The following is a 21,890-nucleotide window of genomic DNA, read 5'->3' as shown; positions in this document are numbered from 1 at the left end:
GGGAAAACACCCTTGATCATTATAAGTAAAAAAACTAAGATCTCTCATAAAATCATCCAAGGCAAATTTTGAGAGAAAAGTCGCTAAGGACTCAAAGGACAATCATAAGGCCTTCTTTAGCTATGTTAGAAACCTGGGAGGAAACTCCCAGATATGCTCAGAGTTAGTTCAAAATGATGTAAAAATTACTGAACCTACAGACATTGCCAACATACTGGCTGACAGGTTCAGTGCAACTCCAAAGCTGAGATATCTATACCAGAGAATTATAGCCCCCAAACATCTCTAGCAGCTCAGGTGAGAACTGCTCTCTCCAAGGCAAAAACACAGCATCCATGGGACCAGATGGTGTCCCGGATGTGTGCTCCAAACTCAATGAGGAATTAAACCCGCAGTTAGGGCAGCTGTTTAATCTTAGCCCCACCTCAGGAGACATGCCTAAGGAGTGGCGTGCGGCAACTGTGGTCCCACTTCACAAAGCGATGCCTTCACCGACCTGAAATTACCCCATCAGCTTGACAAGCTTGATCTGCAAAGCTATGGAGAGGATCATAATGGAACTCATAAATAAAGACATAGGAGACTTGCAGACTTTGGATCCGACCCAGTTTGGCTTTGTCAAGGGCAGATCATGCCTTTTAAACCTGGTTGACTTTTGAAACAGTCACCAAGGCCATTGATGAGGAAAGGCAGTCCACACAGCCTACCTCGACCTGGCAAAGGCTTTGACACAATACCCCACTCAGGTATCATTGAAAAACTCATCAGCTTAAATGTAAACCCATGTCACAAGATGGGTTGCAAACTGGCTAAGTGACAGAACCCACAGGGTCAGAGTTGCTGGGCCATGTCAGACTCAAAGCCTGTCACAAGTGATGTCCCACAGATCAGTCCTGGGCCTCTCCTGTTCGGCATCTACTTTTCAGAAGTACAAGCAAACACAGGAGGATTATGGCTGACAAAATTTGCAGATGACTGCAAACTGGGCGCCATAGTTGAGAACACATCTAACACAGATATCCTTCAGAAGGGTCTTATAGAAATGGATAACTGGTGCCAGAGCCATGGCCTAAAGTTAAACGCCAAAAAATGCATAGTCATACCCTTCGGGAAAAACAAGGTTACCCCTAGCTACCATATAGGTGGAAACCCACTAAGCACAGAAGAGGTTATCAGGGATCTGGGTACCCAGGTTAACAGTAACCTTTCATTTGACACTCACGTTGCCAAAGTAGTTAGGAAGACCTTCTACATTGCCCACCTGATCATGAAGGGATTCACATCTAGATCAAGGGAAGTCATCGTCCCCCTGTACTCATCACTCATCAGACCAATGATTGAGTACAATGCCCCATTCGGAATGTATCTGACACGACACCTGCAGCAACTGGAAAGGCCCCAAAAGTTCCTCACCTAAAGGATAAAGGGTCTCAAAAATATGTCCTATGCTGCCAGACTGAAGGAACTTCAACTCTATTCAGTGGCTTACCGTCTGCTCAGAGGTGACCTGTGCCTGACATACAAGGCCATGTCCAACCTAGAATTGATGAACATGCTTCACCTCAAAAAATCTAGATCCCTCAGAACTACAAGGGCGGGAGACTTAAACCTTGACACGGTTATTAATAGGACGTGCTGGAGGGACAGATTCACCACCCAGAGACTCCCTATGCTGTGGAACAAAATCCCAGTACATGTGAGGCAGAGCACCTCGCTGGCTTTGTTCAAGAGAAATCTTGACCAATGGATGGGAGATCGCAGATATACCCCAGGGATTATCTCAGTGTCACTGCTTGACAGAGGCACAGCAAAATAATGGACATAGCATCCTCCAAACTAAAGGGGTGGCGAAAGCCACAAAACTCTGGGCTAGGCTTATAAATGCCCTTGGGCAGATAGCCTAGTATGAACCTATGAACCTATGAATGAGGTTTAAAATACGACAGGATTTGAATGAGCTATGTAATGTTTGACTGACAATGACTGCATAGATTGTGTGTGTAATATCTGCAACTAAAAATATGTCAATATAGTCTGTTTTTATTTATATAAATGTATGATTGCCTATGTCATAAGTAATAATTTAATAAAAGTGTCTCTTGTTTAAAAAAAAATGAACATCCTCAGCTGCATTATATCTCTGGCTGTTGGAAGCCACCTTGCTTTCTGAGGGGAACGACTGGAATGTTTTTGATTGTCACAACAGAATGCAGAGAACTGTCATATTTTGTTGAGTGATTTACAGTAAGGGAGTGTCATGGGAGAAATTAATACTAATAAAGAGATGTCCTTTCAGTTCTAATAGTCAGGATCTTCACCACAGTCCTATGACTTTTTTTTTTTAATATCTCCTCGATGAAGAAACAGAATAAGTGAATTTTGATGTGTGGTTACTCAACACAGCATGCAACGATATAGCTCCGTCAGCTTCTATTTCTGATTTCTTGAAGCATATCTAGTAGGGCTAAAGGAACCAGTACTGGGAGCCACCCCATCCATCCTGGCAGTAATATCGATGTGTGAAGCAACTGGTGAAGGGAACACTTTATTTATGTGGTCATTTTTTTGCTTATGTTAAACTGGTGGCAGTTTTTTGTATTCATAGGTTCACAGGTTCATAGGTTCATACTAGGCTATCTGCCCGAGGGCATTTACAAGCCTAGCCCATAGTTTTGTGGCTTACGCCACCCCTTTAGTATGGGGAACTATACCCATTATTTTGCTGTGCCTCTGTTGAGCAGTGACACTGAGGTAATCCCTGGGGTATATCTGCGATCTCCCATCCATTGGTCAAGATTTCTCTTGAACAAGGCCAGCGAGGTGCTCTGCCTCACATATACCGGGATTTTATTCCACAGCATAGGGAGTCTTTGGGTGATGAATCTATCCCTCCAGCACGTCCTATTAATAGCGTGTCGAGGTTTAAGTCTCCGCCCTTGTGGCTCTGACGGATCTAGATTTTTGAGGTGAAGCATATTCATCAAATCTGGGTTTGACATGGCCTTGTATGTTAGGCAAAGGTCACCTCTGAGCAGCGGTGCGACTGAATAGAGCTGGAGTTCTTTCAGTCGGGCAGCATAGGACAGATGTTTGAGACCCTTTATCCTTTTGGTGAGGAACTTTTGTGGCCTCTCCAGCTGCTGCAAGTGTCGGGTCAGATACATTCGAATGGGGCATTGTACTCAATCATTGGTCTGATGAGTGATGAGTATAGGGAGACTATGACCTCCCTTGATCTAGATGAGAATCCCTTCATGATAAGGTGGGCAATGTAGAAGGTCTTCCTAACTACTTTAGCTACATGGGTGTCGAATGACAGACTACTATCAACCTGGGTCCCCAGGTCCCTGATAACTTCTTCTGTACTCAGTGGATTGCCACCTATTTGGTAGCTAGGGGTAACCTTGTTTTTCCGAAGGGTATGACTATGCATTTTTGGCATTTAACTTTAGGCCATGGCTTTGGCACCAGTTATCCGCTTCTGTGAGACCCTTCTGAAGGATATCTGTCAGATGTGTTTTCTACTATGGCCCAGTTTGCAGTCATCTGCAAACTTTGTCAGCCATAACCCTCCTGTGTTTGCTTGTACTTCGGAAAAGTAGATGCCAAACAAGAGTGGGCCCAGGACTGAGCCCTGTGGTACACCACTTGTGACAGGCTTTGAGTCTGACATGGCGCCAGCAACTCTGACCCTGTGGGTTCTGTCACTCAGCCAGTTTGCAACCCATCTTGTGATGTATGGGTTAACATTTAAGCTGATGAGTTTTTCAATGATACCCGAGTGGGGTATTGTATCAAAGGCCTTCGCCAGATCGAGGTAGGCTGTATGGACTGCCTTTCCCTCATCAATGGCTTTGGTGACTGTTTCGAAAAGTCAACCAAGTTTAGAAGGCATGATCTGCCTTTGACAAAGCCAAACTGGGATGGATCCAAAGTCTGCAAATTCCCTATGTCTTTATTTATGAGGTCCATTATGATCCTCTCCATGGCTTTGCAGATAAGGCTTGTCAAGCTAATGGGCGGTAATTTCCAGGGTCGGTGGAGGCACCGCCTTTGTGAAGTGGGACCACAGTTGCAGTGCGCCACTCCTGGATGCGTATCCAGAGGTAAGACTATGATTAAACAGCTGTCCTAGCTGTGGGTTTAATTCCTCGTTGAGTTAGGTGGAGCACACAGCCGGGGACACCATCAGGTCCCATGGATGCTGTGTTTTTGCTTTGGAGAGAGCAGTTCTCACTTGGGTTGGAGATGTTTGGGGGCTGCAATCGCTTGGTATAGATATCTCTCCTTTTGGGGAGGGGAGAAGTTTGCACTGAACCTGTCAGCCAGTATGTTGGCAATGTCTGTAGGATCAGTAATCTTCACATCATTTTGAACTAGTTCTGAGCATATCTGGGAGTTTCCTCCCAGGTTTCTAACATAGCTAAAGAAGGCCTTATGATTGTCTTTTGAGTCTTTAGCTATTTTCTCTCAAAATTTGCTTTGGACGATTTTATGAGAGCTCTTAGTTTTTTACTTATAGTGATCAAGGGTGTCTTACCTTTTAAGGATTTTGCTCTATCTTGTAGTAGCTTCCTCCTTTTGTTGTAGAGTTTGTTTATGGCTGGGGTCCACCAGAGTGGACGCTTGCCTTTGGTACAAAGAGTCTTTGTTTTGCTTGGGATTGCCTTATCCATGCAGTCCTGCAGGTGCTGGTAGAAGGCATTTGTAAGTGATTCAGCGGCTTGGGTACTGTTTCCGTCGGCTCGGGGGCCTTAAAGGAGACCACACTAGTCTTTAGAAGTGTGAAGATCACTGCAAACTGATAAGCTTTATTAAAAAAAAAAAATCACACCCATTGAGGGTTTTTTAAACATGGTGTCACAGGGCTGCGGATGTCTCGAAGGTCATGTCTTTATGACATGGATGAAGAAGCATTATGGCATTGTGATGAAACTCACTCCAAAATAAAGTTTCTGGAATGGCAGTTCTAGTGAAAATCATTCAGGAACTGACACATTTGTGCTTCAGTATAATTGAAAAGGCATGCACGACAAAGAATAGTATTTATCCAGAGAGAGCACAGTAATATCAGCCATTTAGTACTCACAATAAATGGTCAAACAGTCTGTCAGTCAGAAGGTGGTATTATTTCATTTCTAAGCAGACAAGAGATGAGTGAAAATAAAATAATGCTGTACAGTACAACTCCATATATGTAAACATATTTTAAAACTAATACAGTGACACCTGCTTTACTGCATTCCTCTTTTTATGTGTTTATTCCCATCTAAAAACAAACAAGCCCTTTTTGTTATAGTCAGTATATATGTTGCATTTAACAGCTGCAGGCAGGAGTAAGTGAAGAAGAGATGACAAGTTTAATGTAGAATCTCAGAGGATGTCATATTTTCATCTGTTTCTAGTCTTCTGTATGCCACCTGCTGTGCCCATCATGGGCATAACATAATTTTGCCTTAAATCATTCTTGCTGTTGCATATGCAATATACATTTGCTTCAGAGGGAAGAAGAATATTTTAAATCACAGAATGATGTTAAAGGTTTGCAGTTTTTTTTTTTTGTAAAGGGCTGCTTTACCTAGTTTGTGGTAGGAAGTGGTTCTACAGTAATGACTACCAACTATTGAAATGCATACACAGATGCAGATATTGTTATCTATTATTTTATTTTTCTTCTTATCTTTTTCTTTTATGTACATCTCCTTAAGGCTATATGTCTGAACTTCATTTTGAGAGTAGTAGACTGTTACTGTGTTGGTAGTGGTGAGATTCAAATAGCAGTAGAAGGACATAAGTCATGAAGGTGAGCACTGAGATTGCGTACTTCATTTAATAGTTTTTCAATCAAGCTTAAGCAGTATGTTGTCGTTTCACTAAAATCTATGCTAGAAAGTGTGCATACATATGAAAACTGGCAGAAAATAAGGATGGAGAACAGTCAGATGAAAGAACACTTCCAACTCCATCCAGGCATTAGCACTGGTATCTGCTCCCTAGTATTTGAAACAAATTTAATCTCTACTTAATGTATGACGTTTATTGGTTACCTATAACAGAAAATATCTCTACTGCAGTTAAAATGACAGAAGATCTAGAGCTGTGCAGGTGTTGAGGTATCTGCAGCTGTATCTCTAAGATCTGAGTGCAACTTTATAAGTATGATGTCATTTCTGTGGAGATTGGAAACACACATACACTTATTTATTTATATATGTATGTATGTATGTATGGATGGATATATTTATTTATATTAGTGTTATTTCAGTTTGATAACAAGTGAAGCAAACTTGCCAACAGACCCTTTTCTGCATAACCTAGGCCATAAGCCAAGTAGACAAGTTTGCATATGTATGAAAAAGATATATCTTTCTATATATAGATGTAGCTGCCAATATGTATATGCATATCTATAGCTATATCTATCTATACCCATATCTATATAGATATAAAAAGATAGATACGGCAATAGATATATGTTATTTACCGTGTGCTACAGAAGTTGTTTATGACATTTTGCATTCAACATATTTATGAAACAAGCGAAATGGAGATGGCAATTATTGGAAGCTTTAAATCCATTATCCCAGAAGCTGTACAAGACAGGTGTTTGTTTAGTTTATGCTAAATACTTGCAAGGTTTGTTGCTGTTTTTGGACTTCTGATGGAAGATCACTGCAAACTGATAAGCTTTATTAAAAAAAAAAAATCACACCCATTGAGGGTTTTTTAAACATGGTGTCACAGGGCTGCGGATGTCTCGAAGGTCATGTTTGGGTGGATAACTTAGCTGCGTTACTTGAAGTTTTGATTTTATGGGCAGACACTGACCATTGTTTCCTGATTTTGACAACCGGGGGGGGGGGGGTGGTACTGTGGCTCTGCTGTTTATGGGCAGCCAGTCATTGCCTTTAGTACATTGCAGCTATTGTTGCAGGAGTCAGCAAGCAAAGCAAACTTGCATTACTTGTTAACAACATTCTGCATTTGCAAGTCTTGTTAACAACATTCTGTATTTTAAGTGTTTTAGAAATAGAATTGAATGTTAGTAATATGAGACTATATTCCATTCTGGGGGTGAGCACATTCCTTGCTAGGAAGTGATGCACAGTGGTGATAAAGTACAGTTGTGTACACTTACCATAAATGTAGCTCTTCGAGTGTATTCACTGTTGCAGTCATTACATTTGGGTTATCTGCTTGCAGTTAGCCCTCAGTCGGCCTGATTAACAAAGTCTTGGGTCCTGTGTTGGTTGCTGTCGCTTCTTCTGTGACGTCAGGTTGTCAGGTGTATAAAACATGCAGCTGATGTCATTACATCAGATTTTCTTGCCCTAGATGTCAGGTGCCTCCCTAATGGGAAGCAATTAAATCTATAAATATACAAGGTTATACCTCAAACAAAAAAAGAAAATACACCAAAAAGCTTTTAAGCATTGAAAAGGAGAGAAAAGGTATAGCCAAATGAAGTCAGGGGGTTGGAGGGAGGGTAACCAGGACTGCAACAGTGAATACACTCGAACATCTACATTTATGGTAAGTGTACACACTGTACTATGTTCTTCGTGTTTCACTGTTGCAGTCATTACATTTGGGTAGATTCCCAAAGCTAAGGATGGGAGGAGGAATTTAGATAGCTTTAGGACAAGCAATAAGGCCCTGTAAAACTGCAGTGGCAAAGCCAGCTCTGGATTTTGAGAAAATTGGCAAATGGTAATGCTTGGTGAAAGTATGTTCAGAACTCCAGGTAGCAGCTTCTAGGATGTCCCTGGTAGGTACGCCTCTGAGAAAGGCTGTAGAGGTAAATGCAGCCCTGGTTGAGTGGGATTTGATCCCCTGTGGGATAGGTTTTCCATGGTGCTTATAGCAGAAGTGAATGCAATGACCTATCCATTTGGAGATGACTCGCTTTGAAATAGCCTTTCCCTCTGTCCCTGCAGCAAATGCCACCAGCAGTTGTTCAGATTTCCTTTGAGGTTTAGACTTGTCCAAGTAAAATCTAAGTTGTCTGTGCACATCTAAGGAGTGCAGTATCCATTCCCCTTTGTTCTGTGGATTAGGAAAGAAGGTAGGCAAATGAATGGACTGATTAAAGGCCACACTGGATACCATCTTTGGCATGAAAGAGGGATTGATCCTGAGGGACACCCTGTCCGCATGAAAGATGATGAAAGGCTCCACTGCCATAATTGCCTGTAATTCAGATACCCTTCTTGCTGAAGTGATGGCTAAAAGGGAAGCTGTTTTCCAAAAAAGCAATTTTAAATCTGCAGTAGCAGCTGGCTCAAAAGGAGGAAGGGTGAGTTTCTCCAATACAAAGTTAAGTTCCCAGGCTGGAGTTGGAGCTCTCCTGGGTGGTCTTAAATGTTTGCCCCCTCTGAGGAACTGCTTGAGCAGTGGAAGAGAGAAGAGGGGAGGTTCTGTGTTATAATGAGCTGAAATGGTTGAGGCATGAATTTTTATTGAAGAAAAAGACAGGCCCTTGTGAAGCATCTTAGTTAAGTATTGTAAAATCTGAGGTAAATTGGGAACTGCTGTGCTCATCCCTTGAGACTGGTTCCAGACACAGAATCTTTTCCATTTTTCAACATAAGATTTTCTAGTACTAGGCCTCCTTGCCTCTAAAATGACATCCATCACTGGTTTACTGAGGGATGGTAAAGGAGAGCTTAGGTAATTAGCCAGGCTGCTAGGTTCAGTGTTTGAAGCTGAGGGTTTAGACTCTGGTTCTCCTGCTGAGACAGCAGGGTAGGAGTCTGAGGCAGGTGTCATGGGCCAACAGTGACACACTGCGCAGGAGGGGGTACCAGTGTTGGCATGGCCAGGCTGGCGTGATCAAAATCATCCTTGGTTTGTCTTGTTTGATCTTTAATAGTACTTTGGAGAGCAGAGGCAGAGGAGGAAAGGCATAAACCGATAGGTTTTTCCAGCTGAAGGACAGAGCACCCACTTTCCAAGCTTGTCTGTATGGAGTCCTTGCACAAAATCTTTCCAATTGATAGTTCTGGGGGGAGGCAAACAGGTCTATGTCTGGGCTCCCCCATTTGCTTGTCAACATGTTGAAAATCCTTGGTTCCAGTTTCCACTCGTGTGGGTCCATGAGGGTTCTGCTTAGTCCATCTGCCAGTGTATTTAGTTTTCCTGGCAGGAATTGAGCTTGTAGATGTACTTGGTAACTCAAGACTGTGTTCCACAATGCCATGGCTAGTCTGCAGAGGGGGTAAGAATGTGTACCCCCCCTGCTTGTTTTATGTACCACATAAAAGTGGCATTGTCCATCTTTACCATTAATTGTCCAGGAAGAATGTGGTCCTTGAAGGCTGTCAGAGCATTCTGTACAGCTAACATTTCTTTATGATTGATGTGAAGGTGCATTTGAATTGGGTTCCATTTGCCCTGAATGCACCTCCCTGCCAGGTGCACCCCCCCCATGCATAGTCTGATGCATCTGTTGTTAGGATTTGGGTGGCAGGGGGTAGGGCAAATGGTAGTCCCTTGTTTTGGTGGCAGGCCTCTGCCCACCAAAGGAACTCTAGGTGTAGACAAGAAATGATAGGAATCATTGCTTCTAGATCCTGAGAACGTTGACATCATAGGCTTTTTAGATACCATTGCAGTTTCCTCATATGCAGTCTTGCATATGGAACTAGAAGAATGCAGCAGTCCATGAACCCAAGGCTTGTAGTATTTGCCTTGCAGATAGCAGGGTTTTTGTGACCACTTGTTTGAAATAGGTTGTCAAGTGAATTTGTTTCTCTGGCATGAGGAAAGCCATCTAGGAAGTTGTATTCAAGCTTACTCCCAGGAATATAATTTGTTGACAGGGTACCAGGTGTGATTTATTTTCGTTTATGGTGTACCCCAGATAAGTTATCACCTTCTGTACAAAAGCCAGATGATTCAAAAGTATGTCCTGGTTTTCTGCCTGAATTAGACAATCGTCCAGGTACTGGTATATTTGAATATTTCTTTGCCTGCAAAATGCAATGACTGGAGCTAGGCACTTTGTGAATACCCTGGGCGCAATGCAGAGAACTGATAGTGTGTGTAGCCTGCTTTGAAGCTTAGATATCTTTTGCAAGATTCCCTGATTGGGATGTGCAGGTATGCTTCCTTTAAATTTAGTGTTGCCAACCAGGCATCTTTGCTTAGCATAGGAAGCAACTGGTGAAGAGTCAGCATCTTGAATTTTGGAGGTGTTTAGAGCAGGCAGGTCCAGGATAGGATGCCATGAATTGTCTTTTCTGGGTACCAGGCAAAATCTTGAGTAGAAACCTTGTCCCTTTTTCTCTTCTGGTACCAATTGCATAGCCCCTATGCTTAAGAGAGAGAGTACTTGCTTTTGGGCTTCTGCCTGCTGCTTTGGAGGTAGATCCGGCCAACTTCTTGGAGTTGGTGATGTGTGGAAGGGAAATCTGTATCCTTGGGACACTATAATTAAAACCTATTTGTCCTGGGTAATGAGTCCCCAGTTCTTTGCATGAAGTACAATCTTTCCCCCCAAAGGGGCAGTCAGTTGAGAAGTGCTTGGAAGTTTTAAAAAGAAGTCATTGAGACAGTTTACCATAGGGGGAGTTTTATTACTCACAAATTTGGAAGTGGAGGCCCTCCACTGCTTAGTTCTGTGTGTCCCCTGAGATGAAAGCCTGGGATCTCTGCTGGATCTGGGTTTTGACTGAGAAGGTCTGGAAGAGGCAGGAAAGGACCAGTTCTTAGAAGGCCAATGCCTACTAAAGTTTGGAGGTTGTACTTGTAAAAAGTCTTTAACAGTTTGCATGGATTTAGCTTTTTTCTCCATCTTTTTAAGAGCTTCTTCTGCCTTGTTGCCAAACAGGTGGCCCTGATTTAAGGGAGCATCCAGTAATTTCACTTTAACATGATCTGGCAAGGATTGCTCCTTAAGCCAAGCATGCCTTCTAAGTACAGACCCAGTTACCACAGCCCTGCAAGATGCATCTAGTGAATCAAAACCACATTGCAATGTATGTTTACCAACTTGTTCAGCAGAATGCATACAATCCTGTAAATCCTTATTTTCAGCACAATCAGGAATCAACATCATTTTCTGTTTAAGCAATCCAATAATATGCAGCTGATACTTTAACATATGAAACTGGCAATTCAAGGCCCTAATGGCCAAAGTTGCAGAAGTGTATACCTTCTTACCCCATCTATCCAGTGCCCTGGAGTCTCTATCAGAGAGGGTAGGATTTTCGGCAGTAGTAGCTTTAATGCCCTTGGGTCCCTGTGAAATGGTTTCAGGATCCGGAGTAGGATTTTTGAAAAGGAACTTATGAGAGTCAGGAACCCTGTAATATCTATCAGATTTTCTGGAAGCTGGAGGTAAAGAGTCAGGGGCCATGCTAGATTCTGAAAAGGCATCATCAACAATGTCCAGTACAGGACGTATAGCTAAAGGCCTGTGCTGGGGCAGGAGTAAGAAATCCCTAAGCCTCTTTTTAGAATCAGAGAAATCCTGACTTTCCCAGTGAAAAAGCTCCCTGGGAGTATGCAAGGTTTCACCAAAAGATAAATCCTCAGGGGGGGGCAGAGGGAATAGAGTAATCAGCATCAGAATCCTCATAGGTAGATAAGGGTAAATCCTGGTCATCAGAGGAAACTTCAGAATCATGGTCAGAAGTATCATAAGCAAACTCAGTCCTAGGTCTCTTAGAGGGGGAAGGTTGGCTTCCCTTGATTAAAGTAATAAGATCTTCAGTCATTCTTATCATTTGTTCTTTAGGCACAGAGGCTTGACAATGCTGTCTGGGCGTCAGTTTTCAAGGCATAGTTCGAGTTTTAGGCCTTGAAGAAGAAGATGGCACTGGTTCAATATGCAAGTAAGTAGGCCTGAATACACCCTCAGAAGCTGGTGCCTGCACAGCAGCTCCGGACCCATCCAAGGCAGAGACATCCACAGGTTCCACAGTTGAAGCATCTCGTGGCATACCAGACTCTGAATGGGTCTCAGTAGAGGTTTGCAAATCTGATGTAGCGGGTATCAGGGGCTGCGAAAGCGCCTCACTGAGTACCGGTGAACAGGGTGGCCTGTTCTCTGTCTTTATCTTTGCGTTTCTTCGGAATGTTGGTAGTCGGATGGCTTACCGAAGACATATCAGGATAATTGAACCGAGCACCAAAAAATTTAGAAGAGCAAATATACCAAAGATGGATAATTTGTGGTTTAAATAAGGCACAAAACTGACAGTGAGGTACGTCGTGGTCAGGGTCTATTCAAGGAATACAGTACGAATGAAAATCTTTATGAGGTATTTGCTTTCGACAAGAAATGCAATTATTTACTTTTACTGATATCGGTTTAGAGCAAGAAAAAGTTTCCCCAACGGGGTACTTTGCATTTAGTTGAAGACTTCGATTCTGAAACTCGAAAACGAAAATTTCAGAAGTCGGCCGACTGGCACTTGCGAACTGCTTCTGCCTCTGGCACCGTGCAGCAAGAAAGACTGATGTAATGACATCGGCTGCATGTTTTATATCCCTGACGACCTGACGTCACGGAAGGAGAGACAGCAACCGATGCAGGACCCAAGACTTTGTTAATCAGGCCGACTGAAGTCTACCTGCAAGCAGATAACCCAAATGTAATGACTGCAACAGTGAAACACAAAGAACATCAAATGGGTTATCCTGTAGCATAGGTTAAGTTGAGTCAGTGTTTTACTGGTTGCCTTATCTGTATGTTGAGAAAATGTTAGTGAGGATGCCAGTGTTAAGCCAATATACCACTGTTAAGCAATGCATTGCCGTTGTTATCTAATATTGCCAGAGGGGTTAGAGAATATGTAACCCCTGACATAAGGCAAAAACTATGATGGTGAATTTCACTAGGTTCACCAAATGTCAGTTGGAATACTTCTATTTACAAAGAACAAAGTAAGCAGATTGCGATTTTTTTACTGTAATTCAGATGAGCTTTTACTGAATTCTAGTAGCAACAGATCATCAACATACATAACTGTGAGTTGTGACAGGTCATTGGTTAAGTCATTAATGATGAGTGAAAATAGTAGGAGGCCTAGCACAGGTCCCTGTGATACATCACTGGTAATTGTGGCTGATTTCAAAAGGAAGTCACATGAGTATACCCGGAATGTTCAGTTACTGAGGTGGCTTTCAAACCTTTGCAAACTATTACTGGCAAAGTGAAATTTGCCAAGTTTGGCAAGAAACAAATTGTGATTCACACTGTCAAAGGCTGTAGTCATGTTGATAAAGATACCTAGTGTTAAGAGATCATCATTTCTATAACTGAACACAGAGTCTGTTGCAGTTCAAAGAACTGTCATAATACTGAAAGATTTACAAAAGGCAAGTTATTCATCACTTAGTAGACAGTACTGATTTATGTGTTTGAAGAACTATTAATAGACTAGTGTCACAAAAATATATTGCAAGTGTGAACACATTTGCTATGGGTCTATAATCCTTGCAGGTTTTTTGGGTTGAAACCACTGACAGTGGGATACATGTTGTGTACTCCAATGGTGTGAGAAAAACTTCAGAGAATATGGAAAGGTTGTACACATGGGTGTTTCCACAATGGATTCTGAAGTTGTCATTAAGAAGACTGGGAGTACGGTAGTAAAACTTGCTCCTGATTTTGAATTTGGACTGTCATGTGCTTTACTACCTCTGCTTTGTTACTTGACAGCAATAGGAAGTTGGGCTATAGGCTGCAAGTGACTTTAAGTGAGACTCGAGAATTTCATTTGAGTGAGAAGCAAGAGTAGGTTGAGGAGGGAGTTTATTAACAATGTCTTGAACTGTTGTGAGAAGAAATTGCATGTACTTATTGACACAATTATAGTCATTCCTGGCAGGGGAAGCAGCTGATGTGTGAGGAGAACTGCTGATGTTACCAGTTAGCCATTTACACTCCTTCCAAAACTGACCAGGAGAGGAAGAAATGTCCTGTTCCTTGTGCTTTAGATGAGTACTATTTGTCCCTAGCCTCTCACTCCATGTTCCTAAGCACCCTGGAATCCATCAAGGTCCAACCCAACAGGAGACTGCAACTACCCCTCCATCAACTGGGAAAACTACTCAAGCACCAATACACACTGGCCCAATGTTTCCTGGAATTCATCAGTTCCAATGACCTAGACCAGCTCATTCTGACCCCCACTAGAAGAAGCAACATCATTGACCCAGTTATTAATAACATGGGTGACCATTGTTCTAAACCAATAGTCAATCCCTCCCTGCTCAGATCCTTCTATAAATGAATGACCTTGGAAATCCAAATCTCACCTACACGCCCCCACAAAGGTAACCACCTTGAAAAACTTCTCCAAAGCTGACTTTGGACTCCTAAAAACAGAGGTGGCTAACTTCATGGGAGCCATGCCAATGGAAAATAGCTGCATGACTGCCAAATCATACACCAACGCACTGTATGAACATGTACATAAATGCATAGAACTAGCCATACCCTACAGAACCAAGACGCTATCCTCCAAAAAAAAGGAAGCCAATCCGGTGGTCCCCTGACATTAATAAACTCTACAACAGAAGGAAGAAACTGTTTCAGAAAAAGGTGAAGTCCCAAGACGGGAAAAACTCCCTTATTAGCCTCAACAAAAAGTTTAGATCCCTCATCAAATCTTCTAAAGCCAGCTATGAAGGCAGAATTGCAGCAGACACTAAAAAAAAATCACAAAGCCTTCTATAGCTGTATCAAGAACCTCCACGGCAATAACCATAGGTTCATAGGTTCATAGGCTGATACTAGGCTATCTGCCCTAGGGCATTTACAAGCCTAGCCAGAGTGTGTTTGGCTTTCACCACCTTTTTTAAATTAGTTGACTGTGCCTCTGTATAGTAGGTCACAGAAGATAGCCCATTTAAGGTTAGTTTACCGTGCCTCTGTCTAGCAGTGACACAGAAGAGATCCCAGGGGTAAATTTACGATCTCCCATCCAAACGTCAAGATTCTTCTTGAAGAGGGTCATTGAGGGGCTCTGTCTAACATGGATTGAGATTTTGTTCCAGAGTGAGGGGAGCCTCTTGGAAATGAATCTGTCCCTACAGCATGTTCTATTTATTTCTGTGCTGAGGTTTAAGTCATTGGAGCATGTAGCTCTGATGGATTTGGATTTCTTGAGGTGCAGCATGTCCATTAATTCAGGGTTGGACATGGCTTTATATGTCAGGCACAGGTCACCTCTGAGTAGGCGGTAAGCAACTGAGTAGAGCTGGAGTTTCTTTAGCCTAACTGCGTAGGGCATCTGTTTGAGTCCTTTGATCCTCTTGGCGAGGTACATTTGGGGTCTTTCTAGTTGTAGCAGGCGTCGGGTAAGGTACATCCCAAATGGGGCATTGTATTCAATTATGGGCCTGATGAGTGATGAGTAGAGGGGCACAATGACCTCTCTTGATCTAGATGTGAACCCCTTTGTGATAAGGTGGGCTATATAGAATGTCTTTCTAACCACTTTGACAATGTGATTGTCAAAGGAGAGATTGCAATCTACTTGGGTCCCAAAATCCCTAATTACTTCTTCCGTACTTAATGGATTACCACCTATGTGGTAATTTGTGGGCACTTTGTTTTTCCCAAAGGGGATGACTATGCACTTTTTGGCATTTAGCTTTAGGCCATGGCTCTGGCACCAGTTATCTGTCTCTGTGAGACCTTTTCGGAGGATGCTTGTGTCAGCCTGCGAGTCGATTATGGCCCCCAGTTTGCAGTCATCTGCAAACTTTGTCAGCCATAGTCCTCCTGTGTTAGCCTGTACCTCAGAGAAATATATACCGAACAAGAGAGGTCCTAGGACTGAGCCTTGTGGGACACCACTTGTAACTGGTTTAGAGTCTGACATGGCACCTGCAATTCTGATCATGTGGGTTCTATCCCTAAGCCAGTTTGCAGCCCATCTTATGACATAGGGGTTGATATTTAAGTTGGTGAGCTTATTTATGATGCCCGAGTGGGGTATTGTGTCGAAGGCTTTTGCAAGGTCAAGGTAGGCTGTGTGGACTACCTTCCCTTCGTTTATGGCCTTGGTGACTGTTTCAAAGAAACCAACCAGGTTCAAGAGGCAAGATCTGCCCTTAACAAAGCCAAATTGGGTAGGATCCAGTGTTTGGAGGTTCCCAATGTCTTTGTTTATGACTTCCATGAAGATACGCTCCATAGCATGGCAGACCAGGCTAGCTAGGCTTATAGGGTGATAGTTTCCAGGGTCTGTTGTGGCACCACCTTTATGGAGTGGGACCACTGTTGCTGTATGCTATTCTTTGGGTACATATCCTGTTGTAAGGCTGAGACTGAATAGTGATTTTAAATGAGGGTTCAGTTCTTTTTGGAGATCGTGTAAAACGCAGCCTGGGACACCATCCGGTCCCATTGATGCTGTGCTTTTTGCTTTGGAGAGGGCAGCTCTCACCTGTGCATCTGTGATGTCAGGGAGGCTACACTCTGTTGGGATAGTCATTTGCTCATTTGGGGGGGGGGAGTTTGCACTGAACCTGTCTGCCAGGATGTTGGCAATGTCTGTGGGTTCAGTGTATTTTTTGTCATTTTGCACTAACTCAGAGCATATCTGGGAGTTTCCACCCAGGTTTCTGACATAACTAAAGAAGGCCTTGTGATTATCTTTAGCGTCTTGTGCAATTTTTCTTTCAAAGCTAGCCTTAGATGATTTTATGAGGGATCGTAGTTTCTTGCTAGTACTGATCAGAGTTGCCTTCCCTTTCAGGGATTTTGCTCTATCATGTAGTAGCTTCCTCCTTCTGTTGTACAGCTTATTTATGGCTGGGGTCCACCAGACAGGTCTCCTGCCCTTGGAGGAGTGTGTCTTGGTTTTATTTGGGATAGCACAATCCAAGCATTCCTGTAGGTATCCATAGAATGCGTTTGTAAAGGATTCTGCGGTTTGGGCCGTATTTTCCACTGGCCCTGGGGCATTGAAAGATTCCACCTCGGTTTTGAAAAGTGGGAAGTTTGCTTTTGAGAAGTTTTTGACCGTGGTTTCCTTTGCTAGGGGTGGGGATGGGATATGGATGTCCATAGTGATTAATTTATGGTCAGATCTTACCAATGAGGGGTATACCTCTGGTATGGAACATAGAGTCCCCATGTTGGTGATGATCAGGTCCAATATGTTTTCCCCTCTTGTGGGAGTGGTGACCAGTTGTTCCATAGCATTTGAGTTTATAAATTCTAGGAACCGTTGGGCTAGGGTGTTGGGGCTTGAGTAGTGCTCCCAGTCTATGTTTGGGTAGTTAAAGTCACCCAATATAATGGTGTTTGGTGAGACCTTCATATTCTCCAGTGACTTCAGGAAAGCTGAGTGGGGTTCCTGAATTTGGGAGGGTGTTCTGTAGCAGGCTACAAACTGGAAGGCAGTTTTGTCCACTGTTAGTTGCACATGGATGGTCTCAGATGCTTCGTGCAGTGCCACTAGCCTGGAGGTATGGGTATCTTTGATGAATATGGATACTCCCCCTCCTCTTGTGGTTCGGTCCGAGTTTTGGGGCTGAAAAGCATGGTATGAGGTATAGCCTAGTAGTGCTGGGGTGCTCTCGGGAGCCTTGAACCAGATTGCTGTTACTGCACAGATATCAATATTCTCCATACTGAGGAAAGCCTCGAGTGCGTGCATCTTGAGGTTTAGACTTCTGGCATTGAGCAGCATTACCCTTAGTTTCTTTTTCCTTGTGTTGTCTAAGGAGGTGGGTTTGTCTTTTGAGCCTTGCCTAAAAAAGGCACTATGGGGGTGGCAAGAGCCTTGGCCAGTATTCGAAAACCCAGGGGTGACAGGTGCAAGCCGTCCCTAGTGAAGCAACGTGGCTTGTCAAGCATGTCATCCAAGGCTGACAGACACTGGATCCCCTTTGAGTGACACCAATACTTTAGCCAATTGTTGAAATTGATCATTTTGTCTTTATACTGTCGTATCATTCTTTGTGAGGGTAAGATGCTACTCAAGGTCAGGGTCATACCGGCCTGGGCCACATGATCAGAGAACTCCTCTATGTCTCTTTTCATGTAATCCAGGGAAGTATGTCTCAGGTCATTCACACCAGCATGGACAATGACGGAGTCATATTTGTACATGCTTTGGAGTGACCTGAGTGCTTGTGTTATGTGGCAGATCCTTGCACCTGACAGGCAGCTTACAGTGACCTTCTCCTTGTTCAGCCTGGTGAGAGGGACGTCAGTGTGTCTGACGATAGAGTCACCTATTACAAGTGTATTAGATGTGTTGTTTAGCCTTAAGGGCTGTGACTGTGTGGTACACTGACTTTGTGAACTATGTGATACGTGGGTATTGTTGTGGGGCAGCGGTTGCTTGGATGTCTGCTTTGGAGGTCTCTGTTGCTTGGGCAGATTTTTATTTAGAGCCTCTGAGTATGTTTTTGTGTGTTTATGTGTTTGGTTTGCTGTTGCGATAGGTCTATGTGAGACTGGATTTGTGGTGTGTGTGATTACCTTCTCCTCCAGCCTGACCATGCCAGTACTATGTTGAGAGAGCTCAGCCTCCAGTTTGGCTATATAGTTGCATCTCTCACATATATTTGAGCTTGTTGGGAGGAGGAGAGTGTGGTCTGTGTACATAAGGCAGTTGTAACATTGCCTCAATATTCCCATATTCACCAGCTGGACTGGAGAGTAAACCTGAAACTGACTTTTGGACATGCCAGAATAGTATAAGGAATTACTTTTTGACTTGATCAAAAAGGACCAATAGGGAGCCAAGTACTTAAAGGGAGTATAAGAGGGTGTAGTTCTTTAGTTTATTAGTGCTTACTTATAAGACCCTTATCCTAGCTACTGCTGGGTTTCAGAAGGAAAATAGAGTGCTTACTTTGAGATTTGGAACAGTTCTAAGGGAAAAAGTGAAGAGCAGACTTTGTGGAGCTGGGAATAGTTTAAACCTGATTAAGTGGCGCTGCCCGATGCTGCGTTATGTGCAAAAACCCACAAAAGAGGGTTTTAAGAGAGGGGGATCAAGAAGTTTGGAATTGACCCAAAATGGCCAATAAAACTACAGTTTCTAGGCAGTAACCACTTCCACAGGGGCAGGCAGGCTGTTCAGTGTTTACCACTGCCACTGATGAACACAGAGACCTCCCTTTAGCCCAAGCAAGCAATGGCCTCCAAGAAACTTACAAACAGTTCTGAACAGCAAATCTGTAACTGAACTTTTTTTGAATTTCAGAAAGTGGGAAAAAAGCAAATGTTTTTCTTTTTGTTTTTGTTTAAAGATAGCAGAGATACACAAGTAGCAACAAGTTAGAACAGTGCAATGAATGACCCCCACACTTGAATGCTATGCCAGAGACAGGTAAAATGCAAGTTTTAAGAAAAAAAAAAAAACAGATTTGTTCTGAGTTACTGAACAATGGTACCTCCTATACTGAGCCAACAGATATTGCCAACATACTGGCTGACAGATTCACTGCCAACTTTACCCCTTTCTCCCACCCTAAAGGACCAATCGCAATACAGTACAGAAAGAATGCCAGACACCCAGCATTACTGCAGCACAGGTTAAAACTGCATTGTCCAAGACTAAGAATACAGCTTCCATGGGACCTGATAATATCCCTGGCTATGTTCTACATGAACTACAAAGTGAACTGGCACCACATCTGTGTGCCCTATTCAGTCACAGCCTCACCTCAGGCTTTGTCCGTACTGAAAATCACAGTCATCCCTCTCCATAAAGGGGAGAGCGACTACAGACTCTAGGAATTATCACCCCATTAGCCTCACCATACTAAGCATCAACCCCTATTTCACTAGGAGGGTTGCAAACTGGCTCATAGATAGAACACACAGTGTGAAATTAGCAGACTCCAAGTCAGACTGCTGATCAGTCATGAGTGGAGTCCCACAGGGATCGGTCCAGGTCCTCTCTTGTTCAGCATCTACTTCTCAGAAGTTCAGGCCAACCAAGTTCATAGATGACTGCAAGCTGGGAGCCATTATTAATTCCCCAAGTGATGCAGACATACTATAGAAAGGCCTCATTGACACCAATGACTGGTGTTGAAACCATGGCCTTAAGCTTAATGCCAAAAAATGCATCATCATCCCCTTTGGTAAAAACTCAGTTCCCACTAATTATGACATCAATGGGAGCCCTCTGAACACTGAAGGCATTATAAGAGATCTGGGGATGCAGGTTGACAGCATCCTCTCCCTTGACCACCACATTGCCACTGTGGTCAGAAAGTCCTTCTATGTGGCAAATCTCATTACCAAAGGTTTTGCATTCAGGAAGAAAGAGGTCATTGTCTCTCTCTACTCTTCCCTCATTCGACCAATCATCATATAGTGCCCCATTTGGCATGTACCTCACTAGACACCTGCAACGGCTGGAGAGGCCACAGAAGTACCTCACAAAGGGGATCCTAGGCATTAAACACATATCCTACAAAGACAGACTCAAAAGAGACCAGCTATTCTCTGTCTCATATCGCCTACTTAGAGGCAATCTTTGCTTGACATACAAAGCCATGTCTTATCCAGCTCTGTTAGAAATGCTGCAGCTAAAGAAATCCCAATCCCTCCACAACACAAACTCCAGAGGTCTCATGCTCATTTACCACAATCAACAGAAAATGCTGGAGGGACAGGTTCCTCACCAGAGACTGCCCAGGCTCTGGAATAGACTTCCAATACATGTCAAGCAGAGCACCTCACTGTCCTCTTCGAGAGAAATCTTGATGAGTGGATGGGTAATAGAAAGTTCACCCCATGGATCACTCTAGTGAGTCTACTTGATAGAGGCACTGGGAACTAATGTCAGGTGGCAAAATGCCACAGCACTTCTATGGGCTAGGCTTGTAAAGGCTCCAGGGCCATTAGCCTAGTACACACCTATGAACCTATGAACCTATATCCAAGTGGATGTGCCCACCAAGAACACAATCTATTAGTACCTAACTGGGGATACTGACTTTATCAATGGATGAATTGTTACTACAAGAGCCAAACCCCTCTCCTTGTCATGGACCTAGCTTATTGTCATATAACAAAGTGAAGCTTGACTGCCTATATTGAGAGGGTTAGTAGCATTTTAGTCAGGTTTCAATAATGCTTATTATTTTCCTTTTATTAGCCAGGGTGCAGGTGATGTGCATTTATTATTGATCTACTAATGTTAAAACAGGCAATTCATAGTATCATGCTTGTGGATAAAAGTGTGTTCAAATAAGTTCTGAAATACTGAGAATGACTAAAATGTTTAATTTTATCATAATAGGAAATTGTATAGGACAGACAGTGATTAATTGCATGTCACCAGACATGATAATCTTCATAAGTAAGTATGTAGATGTCCAAAGTATTTTATGAGTAGTACAGATGGACTGGGACTCTTTCTAGAAGTAGGTATTGTTCTACAATTGCTTCCTGCAAGAGAAAAGTAACTTGATTGACTATTCATTTAGAAGGAAAGGAGGGGGAATTGTGAAGTGGTAGGAGCCATTACTGTTATTTAGTATAGTGCTATCTTTGTCTCAAAGAGTAGGGTATCTATCCGGCAAAGAAGAAGGATGAATGTGTTGGATAGTGACAGCTGAAAGGAAAATTTTGAAGTGGATATTATGTACAGAGATAGGTTTAAGAGGTATGGGCTGGAAATCTTACTGGGACTGCTAAGTAGCCACCAAAATGACCCTAATAAAGTAAGATGGAACCTTCTTTTTATGTGTTTTGGCACAAAAGCTGAGGCAGGTCAAAGTAAAGATAGAAGGATTTATTGAGCTTGATAAACTGCCACCAAAACTGCCCCATTGCAGAATGGTGGAAACCCCTTATTGAGTTTTGTTGTCATGGCAGCTGGAGAAAAATCACTGCAAACACTGGAATTATTAATGCAGTTACTAAACTGCCACTAAAGCATGCTCAACAGAGT

Source organism: Protopterus annectens, chromosome 5.part0 (genome assembly GCF_019279795.1).
Source record: "Protopterus annectens isolate FY-2018-M chromosome 5.part0, PAN1.0, whole genome shotgun sequence".
Lineage (NCBI taxonomy): Eukaryota > Metazoa > Chordata > Ceratodontiformes > Protopteridae > Protopterus > Protopterus annectens.
This window is presented reverse-complemented; position numbering follows the sequence as displayed.